The sequence below is a fragment of the Canis lupus genome, chromosome 12, assembly GCF_048164855.1.
Source record: "Canis lupus baileyi chromosome 12, mCanLup2.hap1, whole genome shotgun sequence".
NCBI classification, from domain to species: Eukaryota; Metazoa; Chordata; class Mammalia; order Carnivora; family Canidae; genus Canis; species Canis lupus.
This window is the reverse complement of record NC_132849.1, coordinates 22,132,792-22,153,054: the sequence shown is the minus strand read 5'-3', so window position 1 is coordinate 22,153,054 and position 20,263 is coordinate 22,132,792.

Here is a 20,263-nt window from a genome sequence, read left to right as displayed (position 1 = left end):
GTGTCCTTAAAAATGAAGGCCTCTGGGAAGTAGACAGGCAGACAGTGGAGAAGGGGCGTGGATCCAAAACCCAAAAAGCTGAATCAATGAAAGAAGATAAAAAATAAGGCATTGAAGAGTAGTGGAATGGATTGGGAATGAGCTTGGAAGTATAATATCAGAAATCTAGGCATAGATTCAGTTCAGAGCATTAAACCTCAAAAGTAGTTAGCAGCTAAGGAATCAAGATGGTTTCATGATAGGAACCATTGTGAGATCTTGAAATTAATTTTATGATATATCAAGAGTGCTTGCCTTTTGCTGCCAATCTTCATTCATTCTGAGGAATAATAGAGGAATAGCAACTAAAATGTACCATTTTATTAATAGTAAGTGCTGTTCACCTTAGGAAAGAAAAAGAGCTTTGGAAAAAGGCAGATTTGCTACATGGCCTCAGCATGAAGCCTAGATAAGGCCTTCTATATCATAATAAATCTATATAGTACTGTCAACCATATATTCAAATATTCAAATTTCCTGAGAGAGGATGACTGGGTGGCTCAGCAGTTAAGCATCTGCCAGCGTTCTGGGATCGAGTTCCACATCAGGCTCCCTGCGAAAAGCCTGCTTCTCCCTCTCCCTATGTCTTGCCTCTCTCTGTGTTTCTCATGAACAAATAAATAAGATCCTAAAAAAAAAAAAAGAAAGAAAGAAAGAAAAGAAAACATATTTCCTGAGAGAAAGGAGTGGTGATTGGGCAAATTAAAACAGCCGTTCCCTATATGAGCTGCCTCTTTGAGAATTGTGCAATGGTCATGTATCACACTCTGTTCTCACTGTTGCTGAGGTCCTTCTAGGTATTCAGTCTGTCATCTGGGTACCATAGCCTTATGGTATGCTTAGTCCCATCTTGTCTTGGATTTCTGATGTCCATTGGAAGAAAGGGATCTTGGGCCTCTGCTACACTTCCTTCAATTTATTTCACAGCTTCACAGCATCTCCTCCAAGAAAAGCCTCAGCACACTGGAACAACGATTAAGTCATGGCTCCCACTACTGCCGCAAGTTGCTATACCTAACAAAGCAGGAAACCTTCTTCGAATATCTGTATATCTTCTTTTCTACATGGGAGTTCGTCCTATAACTACCTCTGTCCTCTCCCCTTGGTCAGTTTATGAACTCTTCTTCCCCTTTATCACATATTCACATTAGCCATTTATCTGTTTTGCCAGCTAGACTGTAAATTCCTTGGGACCAGGGACTCCGTCTCATTCACATTTATATTCCCAGTATCTATCAAAGTACATGATATGCCACAAATGCTTTTTAATTGTGAGTAGTTTTGCAGCATCCGTGTCATTGGATCCTACATTGCCAGACCCACATAAACAATTCTAATCCTTTTCCCATGTGACAACTTTTGGTATACATAAGACACCTACAATGTCCCCCATTACTAATCTTTCATTCTTTGGTGATTACATCTCCTGTTATTTCACCAACTTTTCATGGCATAATTTCCAGTTCGCTCCTCAGATTGATGGCTTTGTTTTTAATGTTTCTCTAACAGTGTAGCACCCTATTGAGGAAGGATAGCTCAGAGGGATGTGCCACCCTTCAAACTTTCTTCCTCATAAATGTGTTTGACTATAGTCCTATACTTATGGGTGGCTTTCTCACAGGCAGGTGAAAAAGTTGAAAATCTTGATGAGAAGGAGTGTCCAATTTCTTTCACTTTATTTCTATTGACCCATTTTCTTGTATATTTCAAGTTTCTTCTCCCTTTAGATACCTATATCTTTTTGAAATTGTATCCCTCTTTTATGAGAATTTCCAGTTTCTCAGATCCAACAACAGGCTTTCATTTTCAGATGGCGATATGCATGAATTTTATCAAGTGAAGTAATGCCTTTTATTTGCTTTCCCTCTTCTCCTGATCAGATCACACCTGGCAAGCAAGATGAAAGGCAATCTTCATTTGAGAAGTATAGCTTAAACTATTCAGCTTTGCATTTAAGGTCATCATCTTCCTATAACATATTCTACATTCAAATATCTCATTTTAGCATGTATCTGACACTGTAGTCAAAACATAGACACTTCCATTTGATACCCTCATAATCATTCTCTGTAGAACAAATGTAAATATGCTTAATACAACCCTACCTTCAAAATATTTTCTATATATTTAAGTGTTTATATCTACACAATTTATTATATATGGATATTATATATTTATGTTACATATATTTATATTTATATACTTATATTTATATATTTATGTTATATATATTTATAACACCTACATATATATATACACACTCACATTATATAAATAGTTTTATTATAGTCTGAACTCTATCAGTGCTCTCACAAATGTTCCTACCTATACTGAGAATTTCTAGATAATGAAATCTCATCCTTTTTTTCTATTCCTGTAGGTAAGTGTTAGTTATCCAACATTGCATAACAAAATACCCCTATTGTAGAAGCTTAAATAAAAAACAATTACTATCTGCAGTTTCTGTTGGTCATGAATCTGAGTATAGCTTAGTTGGGTTCTTTTTTCAGTTTCTTACAAGGCTACAAACCAAATGCCTATTCAGGATGAGTCATCTCAAAGTTTAAGTACAGAAGTATCTGGTCCAAGAGCACATGATTGTTAGCAAGATTTGTTTTATCAAGAGCCGCTGGACTAGAGGCTGCCCTCTGTTCTACATGGGCCATGTGGGCCTCTCCAAAATGGCAGCTTGCTAATCAAAGAGTATAGGTCAAGAAGAAAGTAGTGAAAGAGTACTAGCAAGAGTCACTATCTTTTGTAACCTAATCATGGAACTGACAGTCCATCACCTTTGCCACATTTTGTCAATTAAAAGTGAGTCAATTGGACCAAGCCACATACAAAGGGATAGAGTTAAATATCAGGAGATGGTTATCTCTAGGGCACATCTCAGAAGTGAGGCCTTTGGTGGGGTCTTACACCAGGTTAACCTATTAGTGTTAAAAATATGCTGTTGAATTGAATTGATGTAGTTTTTCACACAAGTATATTAGTGGATGATAACTTAAAGTGTGAAACTTTCAAGGTCATTTTCATTTTATAAAAAAGATGCTTAGAGATAGCAAAGCCTTAAATGATAAAGGTGGAAAGTTACATACTTGTTTCATATTAATTTTATCTCATATTTATTTCCATCAATCTTTCTAATCATGGTTAAACGTCTGTATCTTTTTACCCATTCTGATTCCCAATAATTTCTATTACTGCTCTAAAACAAAGGCATAGAAACAGAGTCCATGGTATATATACTGTCTTGACCTATGTTTGTTGTTGTTGTCAATTGTAATTGCTTGTTAACAGGTTTAATCCCTACTGCTTTACTTGCCTTAATGAATACTGTTAAAATGGTATTAAAAATCAAATTAAATTGGAATTCAGTGATAATAACAATACAGTATAGCACTTTCTCATTAAGGTTTCTCATTCTGATATGAACTCCTGCATATTTCAATTTACATACTATGCTAACCTAAAATAGGACTTGGAATAGACATTGTAAAATATTTGGTTATTCTGTATCTCAATATCTTGAAAGTCATAAAATGATGCCAAGTCATAATGGCCTACTTGGACTTTGCATGCGCAATTACTCACATCCACATTATCAAGCCACTTAACCTCTGTTAGAAAGTTTATTTCTATTCTGTCCCAAATTCTTGTGCCAACACTAGTACTCAAGAAGGATCCTAAGGATTTCTGTGGTGTAATCTTAAGAGTTTAGTAGTAAGTCTTACAGCCTAGTATCTCAGTCTGCACTGACTAGGTTCTGTTATAATTCTCAAATGTTTTAGTGCATTTGGTTTGTTCTATTGGCCTCTGCCACAGAGAGACTTCCTGCCTTAGACTCAGTCAATTGAGCTTCTAATCAATGTATTCCTACCTTGGACTCTGCTATTTTAGTTTCTATCTTGTAAACTAAACTCTCTCTGTAGTTGAATTTCTTCAGTTGAATCCCAGTTTCCCTGTGACTAAGATTCCAACATCATTTTCCTTCTTACTTCAAATGTCCTTTTTATTGGATAAGTACCAAATTTTCTTGGCTACACTGAAACTCCAAATATAGCAACACATTTGTATCTTTGATGATTTATTGATTTATAACTTGGGAAGTTCATATTTCACTTCAATTATTTTAGCATATATTCCTTTCCCTGCAAGCACTAACATCTTTTGCTTTCAATTTCAGGTTTCTGATTTTGAGATATGCCAAAGCTCCAAGTTGTATGATTTTTTTTTTCAGCCTCTGCCTGTTCATGCTTCACCTAGCAGCCAACAATGAAACCCTAGTCTCAAAGGCTGAGTCTCTTTGTCTTGAGACAGTGAGAACCCAGCCTAGCATTATATTGAGAAATTTCCTTCCAGGAGTCAATGGAATCAGTATTATACTGCACACTCAGGCTTACTTATAGACTGTCTGGAGTTGACTGAACCCTTGGGCAATGTATTTATTACTCAGGGTTTGTTCTCTGTTTCATATCATAGGTAAATCAAATAGTGGTGATTGATTAGGATTTGTTTTATTTTTATATTATAGTGAATCCACGCAAAAATGGTCACTGACATTGTTTCAGTGACTTGAGAAGAAACAAGGCTGAGGTCTGAAAGAATTTTTAAATTTTTTGTCATTGAATCAAAATGGTTGTTCTGCTGTTGTCATCACAGGAAGAAGAAAGGGCTGGATTGCAGAAGCGCTTACCCAGTATCCACTCCTCTATTTCTTCTTTAGTAAGAGAACTCTGATTTCAGGGTCAGGGAGCAATGTGCCCAACTTAAAAATAAACTAGCAAGAAAACAAATAAAAAAATAAGGGGGCACCTAGGTGACGCTGTGGTTGACCATCTGCCTTTGGCTCAGGTTGTGATCCTGGAGTCTTGGGATCAAGTCCTGCATCCAGCTTCCCAGGGAACCTGTTTCTCTCTCTCTCTCTTCTCTCTCTCTGTTTGTCTCTGCCTCTCTCTGTGTGTCTCTCATGAATAAATAAATGAAATCTTTAAAAAAAACTGAAGGAATTAAGAACAAGCATAATACTCAGTCCTATATTTCTGAGACTCTCTTGCAGCTGGATTTTGTGCTATAACAAAATTTGACCTATGAGTAATGCAGAAGTCACAGAATAAGTATTTTTGGTAAAAAATTTTAGAATGAGTGCTAATTCAGTTAATGCATATACCCTTATGTTGTTTTTCCCTTCTTCTTCCTTTCTGCCAGAAGTATTAATACAAAATTTGAATTCAGCCAGAGCTGATAATCAGCTACTCTATCCTAGTTTAGCTTTATTGGTTGTTTATGCCCAGAAACCATGTCAGTTGGCTAGGTATCTATTCTGATTAGTTCTATGTCCATACTATACTGGTGATTGTGAATACTGAATACTGCTGCTTGTTTCTGTCATATCTCTTTAGTAATGATCAGAAGAATTTCTGTAAGAATTATAGTCTTCTCAGCTGTTATACACTCGAGCCATTACATCAGTCCTATATTATCTACTTCCCAAATATTTTGTTGAGTATAAGATGAACCTCTTCTTTTGTTTAAGTCTGGGATGTTTGTAGTTTCTATTACATGAAGCTGAGCACAAATGCTAACTAGCAGAGATAGTTACTTGAACATTGACTTATAACCTCTTTAAAGGACTCTCTTTGGATATACACAATTTGTTTAATATACCTATTGGCTGGAGTGCTTACATTCGAAATACCCTCTGGCTCTAGAGTCTGACCCCATATTTTAGCCAGCCAGCTATGTAACCCTAATCCCACTATCAGAATCTTGAAAAATGTTTCCACTGAGCTCTATACTTAACCTAAATCGCTTGCAGTCACAAGCAAGTTCTTTAATCAACCTTTACATACTTTGCTGTTTTCTGATATCAAAATTTTCCCTATCCTGCAGCTCCCTCCAGTATATGGCTATCATTTCCTTGTTTAGACACTTTGGACACTGAAGAGAAATTATATCTTAGAAGTAATTTGCTAATGGGACATCTGATTTAATGTAATTTTCAGGTTTGACCTCCACTTAACTGTGTGCTCTTTGAATGTAGCTTCATCCACCTGTAAGGCTATCCCATGTCTTTTTTGGTTAGAAACTGTCTTTCTCTAAAACTCTGCTCAAGTATTGTGCTTTTTTTTTCTTTTCTTTTCCCCAAGATTTCTCTAACTCACTCAGGAAAAAAAACAAAAAACAAAAAACAAAACAAAACAAAAACCCCTCTTCCTTTTGTGTGATCAATGTGTCTGTCTTATGCATACTTTATGATTTATGTCACTATGGTTTGTATGCTGATATTGCTTTTTAATCTAGTTTCCTCATTCATCCTCCTGCTTAAACCACCTCTACCATGCCAACACTTTATTAAATGCCTATGTCAAGACTGACACTTTTCCAACTGTTATTGAATAAATATATGGAATGATATCAAGAAGAAAGGAAAGACTAAAGTGGAGGAAAAATAGGAAAGCCCTCTTTTATCAGTGAATTGTTTAGACAGAGTAGCCCAGCAAACCTGCAAACCAAATCTTTATAAGTAGAGCAACAGTTAAAGTTTTCTCCACCCAAGAAATGATCCTAATTATCACAAACCTCCTTATTACAGGAGATTAATATAGTTGAAAATTTAAAGAGGCTCCAGAATCTTTTTCATACGTTTCTGTGCAACAAAGCAGGCATTTAAAATTTTTCTTATTTCATAATCAAAGATATTTTGTTAAGTAAAAAAAAAAAAAAAAAGATGTGGAATAAGAAATATAGTGTGCTATTATTTGTATAAGGAGAAACAAAATATGGGGATGCCTGGGTGGCTCAGCAGTTGAGTGTTTGCCTTCGGCTTGGGGTGTGATCCTGGGGTCCGAGATTGAGTCCCACATTGGGCACCTTGCAGGGAGTCTGCTTCTCCCTCTACCTATGTCTCTGCCTCTCTCTTTCTGTGTCTTTCATGCATAAATAAATATTTTTTAAATTTTCATAAAAATGGAGAAATAAAATATGTGTCTGTGTGTAAGTGTGCATGTGTTGATTTGTATTTGCACAGAAGAACTCTAAAGAGCAGTTTCCATTGATGGGAAGAATGTGGCCTGAAACAGGAATGGGAGGGAGATCTAATTTTCACAATTTTCATAATATGCTCCTTTCTAATTTGTTAGGGTTATTCCATGTAAATAGGTATATAATTAAATATTTAGTATGGAAATATTTGCGATACAGTAAGACAAATTTTGTTGAAGATAGAAAAAAGAAAGCATTAAATGAATGAGTACATTCTTAGTTTAGAATTATCCAGGGGTTTGCATTGATTACCAAGAATATTAGACTCGCAGATTTAGTTGTAACAGGATTATAGGACCTCCTAAAAAGACCAAAGATATCTGGTTTGCTGCATTGTGAATTAACTACATTCACTCATTTGACAAATTGTTCTACCATCAGGTACACATAGTTCAAGCTTTCATCTCTAGAGATAGTAAAGCAAAGCTACTGGTTCACTTAATCTCTACAGACAGCTTTCATGGAGAAATCAAACAAACCTAAATGAGGATTTTTCTTTCCAATACATTCATTACCTGAGCTGTTGCTTTTCTCAAATCTTTTTGTCCATTTGGTGAAATCAGACCAAACAAGATAGTGGCAATGTCAAAGAGAAGCAAGATTATCCCGAGTGAAGATGAAAAAAAATGCTTTGTGTCAACTCTTCTATCAGTGGCAGATTGTTCCTGGCAGAGATATATTTCAGCATGAACTCAAAAGTTAACTTTTGAGATGATTTATAAAGCAGAGAGGCAGGTCATAGCTATCCAAAGTAAATCCATTGAGAAATATTGACAAAGCAACCATTTCCTACCCTTTCTTCATATCCTGGTGCTTAAATGGGGACCTATTCTTCTCAGGAGGACACTATCAGACTGAACTGCTGGTTCTTTGAATAGAGTTATAGCTTTGCTGGTGTGAACTCATTCTCGACAATGGATTTCTATCAGCTATGAATCTCCATTCACTTCAGGGAAGCTGTAGTTCTTGAAACATTAGACTCTGCACCTGAATGGATTGCTATTGACAACAAATCTTTAGCAATAAGAGTAAAAGAAAGAAAGAAAACTCCCTTAGTCATGATAATCACAGCTTAAATAAGTAGGACATTGGGATCAGTATAAGAGGCTGAGTTGTGCCCCTTACCACTGCCTTCCCAAAAGGATAAAGTCACTGACAATTCTTGGGTGAACCTTGCCTGTCTCCCTCACCCTCTTCCTTGGATATAGGCTTTCCTTATAAATCTACCTATAAACTGATTTCTTAGCATGTCTTAGAACAGAGCAAAATCCCCAAAACAGCATGATTTCTAACTTAGCAAAGACTCACTTCTAATTACAGCCATAGACTGAACCTAAAATATGGCCACGGCTAGTGTAATGCCCTCTTACATATAATAACTAGTCGAAGAGAAAATGTATAGGAATGACTTCAAAACTACTCATTTACACTCCCAGAAAAATTAGTGAAAGACCACGGGCATGCTATAAAGTAGATATAACAAAATAACTTCAGAAAATATTTAATGAAAATGATTTATTTTAGAAGATTCTGAAGAACATATCCTGCCTATTGATGAAATAGGAGCTATAAATAAACCATGGTCAATAGTATCTGTGAGTACCTACTCAGGGCAAAACTGTTTCATTTTCACCACCATCTCCTTGAATCCTCACAGCAATCTTGGTGACAAGTCAGGTTCTCCAGAAGTGACTTTGAAGCAGAATTTAATAGATAGAAGTTTTATGAAAGAGTTACCTAAGGATGAGCACATCTGGAGGAGAGGAAGAGGTGGCAAGACTGGACAAGAGTCCAGTTGCATAGCAAGCCTATACAACAACTTAGGCTAATGTCAAGCAAGCTCTAAAACTAAAATGTCCCATCGAAGTTGTCTCATATTAGCCTGAAAAAACAGGCCTTTCTGCAGCTATTTTCATCTGTCTTTGCATAGGGGCTGTCCCCAGGAGAACTTGGTTTGCATGAGGTAGCAACTGAGGCAGTCATTGAAAGGGCTGACAACTGAAGGCTGCCTGAAGATATCATTATATCAACCAGGACACGTCCTTCTTCGAAGGAGATCTGGGCAGCAGCATGTCCCTACATCTATCATAACCACTTTCTAAAATACACGAATATGAGAATCAGAGAGATTGGGAGAAGTTAATGTATGTAAGATCCCACTGCAAGTATTAAGTCTAGAAATCATAACAGGGCTTGTTAAGAAGTCCAGAGCTCCTCCCAGTACTCCAAGCTGCCTCTTCAGAACTTAAAAAATCTGAAAGTCTTTAATAACATCCAATTTAAAAATGCTTTTAATATGCTATTTAAAAACCACCTTCCAGGGATCCCTGGGTGGCGCAACGGTTTAGCTCCTGCCTTTGGCCCAGGGCGCGATCCTGGAAACCCGGGATCGAATCCCACTCGGGCTCCCGTTGCATGGAGCCTGCTTCTCCCTCTGCCTGTGTCTCTGCGCCTCTCTCTCTCTCTCTCTGTGTGACTATCATAAATAAATAAAAATTAAATAAATAAATAAATAAATAAATAAATAAATAAATAAATAAATAAATAAAAAAAAAATAAAATAAAAACCACCTTCCCTCGTTTATATCCTAACATTTCTCAGGATATTCATCATATTGACTTCCTTTCCTTAGCCTCAGAATAATCATCTATGCTCCTTTTAGAAGAATCCATCACTTGAACACTTGTCTATTTCTCAATATCTCTGAAAACTTTCCCCGTTAATTATTCTTTCCATCTTACTTTCAGTTTCCCACTCATGCTAATATTCCCATGCCATTTAATTCTACATCCAAAGTTTCCTGTCTCTAAAAGAGAACTTCCTTCTAGTAATGGTGCTTCTCACACCACTGCCTCCACTTCCATCTACTTGATGCCAGCAGAATTCTAGAATCCTTGAGCTTTAGCTTTGTCCCTGTTTTCTAGACTCAAACTGTTTCTCAAAGTGCACTGCTGACAGGAATTTGTAAATGAAATACTTTTTTTTCTATTTCTTCCTGAAATCAATCTTCCTTCCCTTTTTTTCACATCCGTACATCTTTTATTGTGCCCTGTCACCTACTCCTCCAATTCTCTGGCCTCATTCCCAATTCTCTGACTCTGAAGTTTTAAATTCTTTATACTTCTCTCTTGGCTCTCTCTTTCCTCTTGTTTGTGTTTCTCCAGTGGTGAGTTCATGTACATCTACATCTCAAACTGTGATCACATTTTTTTACTTCATGACAGGAGTTTACAACTTTACTGTTGTACAAATAGAGTTAATTTTCAAACGTCAGTTTTCTGGTAATCTTACTAGTCATTGATGAAGCAATGCATTTTAATTGTCTAATGTCTTTAACTTCATTGTGTCCTTCCTCAACACTTTATTCCGCTTGTCAAAATCCTAATTATTCTTTAAACATTGCAAAACACCAAATCACTTATTTTATTCATATACTTTAATTAAGAGTATATGTAATGATCTAATAAGGTCCTTTAAAATTATCATCTTGTAATTGCCAGAATATATGTAGAAGATAAAAGGCATTAAAAATGTTTGTTCCGTGATTTAGGTAAATAAAACAACACTGATTCAGTGGCCATATGGAAATATTCCCTGACTGAACATGAACTTGCACATTCAATAAATATTTCTAGAATGCCAATTATGTGCCAGGCACAGAGCTAGTTATAGAGGACACAGAAAAAAAACAAGATTTCTGTACCCTAGGAATGCATGAATAGTATGGAGACACATAAATAATGTATTACAGTGGAGTTCTATGATAGAATACTGAAGAAACATATGGTATTTTATATGTCACATTGAGTAGTCAGCAAAATCTCTGTTTATTGAAAGGTAGTGTATTATATTGCTTTTTATTGAAGGGGAGCAGAATATGCCACCCTAAAATATGCCACTTTGGCATACTGATTATTTTGAATTAAAGTTATTTAAGAAACCGCCAGTGCAAGAATGACGTTCTGACCTTCCTTTGTTCCCCCGAAAATAGGAAATCTGTTTCCCATGTGAAAGATATGCTCCCTGTGCCAGAAGAGTAGAAGGCATGCTTATCATTAGAGATAGGGAATTTAGGACCAAGAAAGCTGTATAAACAAGCTTATTACTTTTTTGCTAATTCACTACACTAAGCCCAAACTCTTTTGTTTTGTCAATTCTTCACAAATATATTGTTTCCTTGTTTAAAAGGCATAAACACTGCCTACTTCAGTTACTTTTTTAAGCCTCATTTGTCTGGAGTTTCCATATGTACAAAATTAAATTTTAATTTTAAATTAAAACAAATTAAATTTGTTATATTTTTTCTCCTGTCAATTTAATTGTTAAGCCAGCCAAAGAACTTAGAAGGAAATAAGGGAAAAGTTTTGCTCCCCTACACTATTTTTCCATTGAGTAATTTTGATTTTAGTCTCTTAGTTTTGTTAGGCTATTTCTCTATATGCATACTGTAAAACACACACACAGACACATACATAAATACAACATATATTCACACATAATCATTTAAAATATGCTGTTCATAAAAATAATGGGATTGTATTTCAACATATTGTACAATACAAATAAAACAGGTAAAATCAGTCATCGACTATAAGCACAGAGAATCAATTAGTAAACTACTCCAGCAGCCCTTTCTGCATACTACTACTTCAAAAGCAGTATCAAAATTAGTTTATTAAATAAGTGAAATGATTGAATGACTATTTTTTTAAAAACTGGAGCTAATTCAGCAAATCCTCAAAAATTGAGGAGCCTAAAATCATCAAACATGACGATATATTATACGCATACACACATATACACTATATATATATATTATTATTATTACTTCAATAATTATTTGTGGCTCATTTGCTATCTTTGTAAAAGTAAAGACATGTGTTTATTTTTCTCCAGTGGTAAAATGCAAATAATGATATCCTCTTTTCAAAACAATAACTCAAATAAGAGATAGAGCTATACAGTGGGAGAACTGGCTCCACCTGATGCTCAGATGATTGTAAATAAATGATAGAAGGCTTTGCGACAGAAGGGTATTCAGAAACATATCTTGAATATATGAACTATTCTTATGTGCCAGCACTATGCCAAAACTAATGTGTATGAGAATCACTAGTGTATGTATGTAACTGAAACAGGAGTAGATGAGGTGCTAACACTGTTCTCATATTTACAATCTGTTTGGAAATACAAGCCTAAGACAGTAAACAAAGAAGCAGCACTCAATTGTATTCAGTGTTTTTTGTGTGCTCACTGTAATGCTTCTCAAAAATTTTCACCAAGTTACCAGACAAGGCGTAACACATAACCTCTGTGTGTTATATGTATGTGTGCATGTGTGTGTGTTAGAAGCAAAAAGAGGGAGAAAAAGAGAAGGGGAAAGAGAGAGAACCAGAAGGATGAAACTGTATTTCTTGAGCAGCATTGTCCACAGTGTCAGGAGATACATATTGAAAAGAATGGACATTAACTTTTATATCCCCCTCACATTTCTTATTTTATTATTCTTAAATTCTCTCTTCCAGCAGCCACCAGTAATTAGATGTAAGTCCATTAAATAAGAATGGCATGCTTGTTGATCTTTAATATCAGCAAAGAAATGGGAAAGACCATTAAGAAAAGGAGGGGTATAAAGGTAGGGTTTTCACTTTGCAGCCATGTCGAGGGTAGGAAGAAGTTCCCCAAAACATCAATGGATCAATGGTAGGTGTTAAGGAATAAAATGAAATATAGTAAAACTCAATGCCCTGGAAATTTGGGTAAAGAAGTACATCAAGGGCAGCTTGCTAGGAAATATTAATCAAAAAAATCACTACAACTGAAATGCTAGAATCTGTAGGTAAAGAGAAAATGAATGAAGAAAAGAGCTAAAAAGGGGAAGAATGGAGATTAGTGGAACCTCTGATCATGCTAACAGCTTCTGGACTGAGGTTTTGATTCATTGTGACACCCAAGGCATACTTCCTTCTAGTGCATTCACATCGTGTTTTCCTGAATCAAATGTAGATCTTGAAGCAGATTCTCCCAATTCTTCATATTGTAGGCCGGTAGTTGTCAAATTAATCTTGGTTTAGAATTATCTGAGAATGTTTAAAAATACAGGCATTTGGGCTCAAACCCAGAGATTAAGGTCACTGGTTGTGGGATGGGGCTAGAGAATTTGCATTGCAAACATGTGATTCTGATGCTGTTGGTTTTGGAACCTCACCTGAAGGACAACAGCTACACAGTGATCTTCTTTACTACGAAATAGACATGTACTAATCATGGGTTTAACTGAAAGTTGTATTTCCAAAAAAGACTGAGTGTGTCCACAGACCAGTCTGTGTTTTCAAAAATAAAATCACAATGTGCAAATATCTTTCAGGAACACTTTAAAAGGTAAAATTTATTCAATCCTGGACCATTGTCTTCACAAATAAGAAATAAATTGATTCCAGTAACCCGTTGCAATTACCTGTCTTTGCTCATGCCCTAAGCCAAAATGAGAAAGTAATAAGGCCAAGATGGAGGAGATCTCCTTTGTAGAAATCAACCAAATTAACTTCCGGCAATATATGACTGGATTCTATTTATTTAATAGAAATATTCTGAAAATAGATGAGGAAAGGTAAAAAGGAATACTTGCATGGAGTTGCATTGTCTTTATGACAAAAATCATGCTATATTACCTGTTGGTATCTCAGCATTATTCCGCATAACTTTTGCCATCTTCTCTGTATTGCAGAGGCTAGAGGCCAGGAAAACACATTTCCCAGACTCCCTCTCCTTGCAGGGCTCCAGTTTTTATTGGACTAATGAGAGGCTTTTGGACACGATTTGGAAGAAAGGAAGTCATCACTGCTTCTATTGTGGCAGGCAGGTGTCTGGCCCACTGAACAAAGGCATGAGGGTTTTGGTGGAGGGTAGGTGTATGCACCTTGGTGGAAGAATAGTGTAATGTTTTGCCAGTGATTTCCTATTCTTACTCAGCTTGGTACTTTGAGCAGATAATATCACTACGGGGTATTCTCCACCGGTCCAGCATTTCTCTAATTTCTGCACAAGAGCAGAGACTACCTGACATTCTCGTGGTTATTATAGACCACTTTTTAATCTTCCAGACTGTATTATTGTCATATATTTGACTATAGAGTCTATTGGAAATAAGACAATACTAATTTTTTTATACCAGTGAAAGTCAACTGTAAGCAGGTAAAATGATGTCAACTTGGTTTGACTTTAATGATGTTTAAACCTCATTGTAATCCTAGTGACACGGATAAAGAATTACTACTACTCATTTGTTTCTTCAGGAATGTTTTCAAGACTTAGGTGACAATTTGTACTTGACTTAGCTCTAATTTGCAACCATGTTTCCAATTTCAGACTTTTGTCTCCAGTTTCAGTGACTGGTACATAATTGTAGATGGATGAACTGGGGTTGAAATAGGGACAGTTACCGTCACAGAATCCTGAGTCATATTCATTTTTGATGTTTCTTTGTTTACCAACACTAAGCTCCTGCCTTTTCCACCTTAGAATTTGATTCCTAAGAGAATATGCTGGTAAGTCCTTTGTTAGGGGTCTCACCGTTTCAGAATGCATACCCCCCAAAGAAATGTCTCTTAATAACACATCTAACAACCATCTAAACACTTCCAAAACTAGTGTTGAATATCAGTATGTACAATTTTTTGAGATTTATAGTCCTGATTGGTTTTTTTTAAAGATTTTATTTATTTATTCATGAGAGACACACACACAGAGAAGCAGAGACATAGGCAGAGGGAGAAGCAGGCTCCCCACAAGGAGCCCAATGTGGTACTCGATCCCGGATCCCGGGATCAGGACATGAGCTGAAGGCAGACGCTTAACCACTGAGCCATTCAGGCGTCCCCTGATTTTTTTTTTTTCTTATTCAAAACTACATCCTTCTTAGACCTTGAGATACTTTCTAAATCTAGTATCATGGATAGAATATGATAGTATGTATTCTGAGATTACAAATCATAGATTGATTAAATCTCAAACTTGAGAACCGAGTCATAAACTTTGTTGTCTTATGGTCACAATTTCTTTGGTTATGGTACTCTTGTAAGATCATAATGCCTAGACTAAAAATTCAGCTTAGCAGTGACATTCCCTAAAACTAATCAATCATTACTATTTGTACAAATAACAAATTTCAAAGTCTGGTTCACCTGTACACTTTAGGTGGCACAAAGTGCATGGGCACAGAATGCTCTGGACAGGAGATATTGAAACCAGATTCTAGCCCTCAGTTTGTCAGTAATGAGCTGTATAGTTCCTGGGTGATGTGATGAGCTGCAGCGTCATTCAGTCCCAATGTTCTGTTCTGCAAAACAAGACAGTTCTTTAATAGTCAAGGAGAAAGCCCATCACAACTATAGCATTTTTTAATACTTACAGTAACTTCATAGTATTTACTTGGTGTGACTTCACTTACCTTTAATTCATTTACCTTTCTTTTTAAGAAAAGCCTTGAATGTAATTCTGTTCCACTGAAATAGACCTATGCTTTTAATACACTTATTCTATTATATAATTATAATAAGAGTGATATTCAATTGAGGATATATTGTTATAAGAAAAAACCATACTCCTACATGCCAATTAGTTCACAGTGGTCCCTCCATAATGATAACCTAGGCCAGTGATAAATCACTTTAAAAAAAAAAAAAGGACTTCCTCTATTTGGAGTATATATAACTGGCTTTCACAAAGAGTTGTGCACTTCAAGATACTGACTTATATTTAATATGACAGTTGGATTTGGATTAATTGTCACATTTCACCAGATTTATGTTGGAAATAGCTGCAGAAGTTCCTGAAACATTCTTGTACATCTAGGACCAGTGCAGAAAGTAAGCTATCATTCAAGCACTCTACAATTAGTGCTTGACACCCAGGATTAGACAAGAGAAACGCTGTCACTCAACCCAGGATTAGCTTTCTTTTTTGGAGTGACCTTTTCCCTTAAGACAAGTGCCTTGATGGTTCCTGACATTTGGTACAAAAATTTAAAAAAATAAAATAAAATCTAAAAAGGTCAAAAGTTTTCTAAAATCATGTTGTGTAAAATGTTTGGATCTTGCTAAGTGACAGCTAAAAGATCTCTGGGTACTATTAAATGCAAACATTCTTTTTCCCTTGCATTAATGCAACATTAAGATGGTTCTAGTTTAAAATAAAAGTCAAGAATGCAAGAGGTATCATTCCTCTAGCGGCAGCCATTTTTTTTTTCATTCTCTGTAGATGGTTTGTGAGATTAGTAACCTGCCAGCTAAAAATAAAGTCAAGTATCCATAAGATTGTGGAAGGAGAACAGTCATTATTAGGAAAATCTAAGCCTTAAGCATTACCTATGTGATGCAAGGAGTACTTTTAGTTCAATTAAACCAGAGAAGAATTTGTATTTGTGCATCTGTTACTCAGTATTTATCAATCCTAAATCCAACATGAGAAGGTATTTTTCTCCTGAGTTTGTAGTGGGAATCCTTCTCCATAAGTCTTATACCATTTCTGTCTTCAGTGCAAAATCACTAAAAAGGGATTGATTTATTTATCAACTAGTCTATAAAAGTAAACAAGTTTGATTTATATTCTCTTCTCATCCAGGCATCCAATTCATTCAGCAAAATCAAATAGATTTTCTAGCAGACATTGGATTCATTTGTTCATTCATTTGCTGGAGGCTTAAAGGATGAATTGAGAGATGAAAGGATGAATGTCCCAAAGGGAAAGATAGGAAGAACAGAGATTATGCACCATAAAATTTCAAGTGGCCTCTGGCCATCCCCCATAATACCCTTGACAAAGTACATGCTGTGCCTTCTTCTCACTTAGGCCACATGGCTCCCGCCCTGGTCCACTAGGCTAGAGCATTGTGGGTGTAGGGAAGCATCTGAATATGATCCTAGAGAAGTATAGAATGCCAGTAATAGAATGGAATTTAAGGGTTACAAATGAGGAAAGTGAGGCTCAGAAACATGATCTATTTGATATAAAGGCAGAATTTGCCGTAGCAATCACATGTTTTGAATCTTAGACCATAAGATGAGAAAGAAAACATAGGCTAATGAGCAAGTGGAAGTTAGATTTGTGTGATGAGCAAAAATATTAAACTGAATTAGAGGGAAAGTGTAGCTAGTGACTATTGATCTGTTTCTTTTACTTTTTTTTAAACATTCTTTTTAAAAATTATTTTATTTTTTTAAAAGATTTTATTTATTTATTTATCAGAGACAGAGAGAGAGAAGCAGAGACATAGGCTTCTCGCAGAGAGCCCAATGTGGGACTTGATCCCCAGACCCGGGACCACACCCTGAGCCAAAGGCAGACACTCAACCGCTGAGACACCCAGGAGTACCGATCTGTTTATTTTCAAGGCTGTTGTTTTTGTTTTATTTTGTTTTCATGAAAATGACTGATACATAGTGTAATAAGAGTGAGAAAGGGATACAAGAAATAAAATAAGAGCATTATCCATTAGGAAATCAAAGAATGAGAAAGGAAATGCCCACTACTTTAAGTGGGATAGTTGTAAAAGAGGTTATGGTTCAGGATATAAGATATTTCATTCAGAGTTATGGGAATTAATCCACTAAGTTTCTTTTTTATTTTTTATTTTATTTTATTTTATTTATTTATTTTCTTATTTATTTATTTATTTATTTATTTTAGTTTAGCATCCTGTTTTTTGTTTGCTTCTGAGTTAAAATAAATGGAATGCAGGCAAAATCAAGGAGTGGTCCAGAGAAGGAAGGAAAGATTTTTTTTAAATTGTGATTGGGGCTTGATCCCCTTTCTGGGGCTAATTTAATTCTTTATTCATCAGAGCTCTTAGTAATATGGCTTTTTATTAGCCATTCCCTATTTGCATCCATTCATGTATGTTTAAAAATCAGGAAGGATTTCAAAGATTTTTTAGGTAAGTTTAGAAAGGTTCAAAATAAATAACTCTCTTTGGGAGTAATTTGGGGTATTGGAGGACAAGTTTCTTAGAATCGCCTGCTGAGGTTTTTTTTTTTTTTTTTTTTTTTTTTTAATTTATGTAGTATCTTATCTTTCCTCTGTTAAATCCTGATAGACTCACCCAGTCAGTCCCTCTCTTTGTCAGTGGCTCTCAATTTCCTGATGATATACTGTTACCCAGGGAAGGAGATATAGCTTTTAGGTATACAGAGAAAGAAAAAAAAATAACTTAAAACCTAGCTGAATTGTACAGTTTAAAGCAGAAACTTGGTTTATTATTGTCCTGAATTAAACATAAAACAAATAAAAATGTCAAAATAACAAAATTTCCAAAATAATGGCTTGGTTTTTCTTTAAACTGAATATTTTTCACCATCAGTATATTTGGAAGATGAGCTCAAAGAGTTTTGAAAAATAATGAAATGGAGATTTCTTTTATTAAATAATTTTTCTTTTGACCAAACAATCTCATTCTGACTACTGTGAAGGTAGAGGACAGCACAATAACAATTTGTTGTAAAAAGAGCAATTTATTATTCTTAACAATTTGTTCTAAGAATAACACAAATGAATCAAGTAAAAACACATTTAAGAAATGTTAGAGAATGAAAAGAAATGGGCCCAATGGTAAATGCATACCATATTGAATGGGAACAAGTTTCTCAGTTGTAGCTTCTTTTGCCATGTCATAATGTAGGTCTAGCATTATTAAAGAGTAACTAGCAATGTAAGTTATAATGTAAAATCCTACATTTGGGGCACATGAGTGGCTCAATTGGTTAAGCACTTGATTTTGGCTCTGGTCATGATCTTAGTGTCCTGGGTTCCAGCCCCAGGTTCTCCCCCTTTGATCCTATATCCTCCATCCTCTGTACTCAGCAGGGAATCTGCCTGAGGATTCTTTCTCTCCCTCTGCCCCTCCTTTTATTGTCCCCCTCCCCAAACAAATAAATAAATTTTTAAAATCTTACATTTAAATGTTGGCAATTAAACCACAGCTTTAAAACAACTATGCTGTCACACAGAGTACATCTGCCAGCCACATATGGACTGTAGACTATCAGTTTTTAATCTCAATGTTAAGAAAATAAAAGGTTTCATGATCTCTTGGCTCTTACAAGTGACTATCTAGTTTGAGTTAGTTACATGCCATCAGGGCTGTATGGATCCCAAACTACCATTCAAAGTTGACTGAAAGAAAAAAATATATATTTGCTGTGGTCTAAAGCAGTGAGTCCCAATATTTTAGGGTTTTTTTGTTTGTTTGTTTGTTTGTTTGTTTTTTTACCAAGCCAGAAAATTTCAGAATAAATATTGAGGATGTGTCAATGTCAAGAACATTAAAACAAAAATTTATTAAAATGCTAAATATAGTTACCATAATTAAATAAAAGGGTTTAAAACCCTTTTATTTAAAAAATGAGCAGGTCCTTTGAATAAAAAAAAAAAAAAAAAAAGGATCATTAACCATAATCACAACAAAATCTTTTTCCAAACTTTTTCTTCCCCCCCCCCCCCGCCCACAGACTAGTGACACTATAGATACCATCACTGTTTAGAAAACTTACTTTAAAACTTCCAAAGTTCTCACTCCACTCAACCAAGGTAATTTTGCCCCTCCTTCTTTCAATGGAATTTGACAAGTGAGGAGGGGAGTGGTTGCTACTGACACCTAGTTGGTAGAGACTCTGCTAAATATCTTAAAATGCACAGAACAGTCTCCTTTAAGAATTATCTAGTTCAAAATGACAACAATGCTGAGGTTGAAAAACTCTGCTTACTTGATTGGTCTTCCATTGACAGGAACTGTTAAACTCTATAAATGGCAGGGATAGTTGGCTTTTGGCATTTGCTCCCTTAATCCCTGGGCTTTCCACTACATCACCTTCCCTATCTGCACGCCATCCTGGTACTTTTAATGGGCTTATGATAGGATTATTCCACTGACGTCTAAAAGCTCATCTAAACCAAGAAAAATTGCAAGCTTGAAAATAAACAGGTATTTTTCAAATATCACATGTGCTTTCAAGTTATTTTTTATAATCACAAATCCAAAATTAATGAATATATTTCTTTGTGTTGTAATTGTTGAGAATCTTTTTCATTGTTGATGTGAAATTTATATAATGTAAAACTAGCCATTTAAAAAAGTGAACAACTCAGTAGCACATAGTACCTTCATAGTTTTGTGCAACCATTACT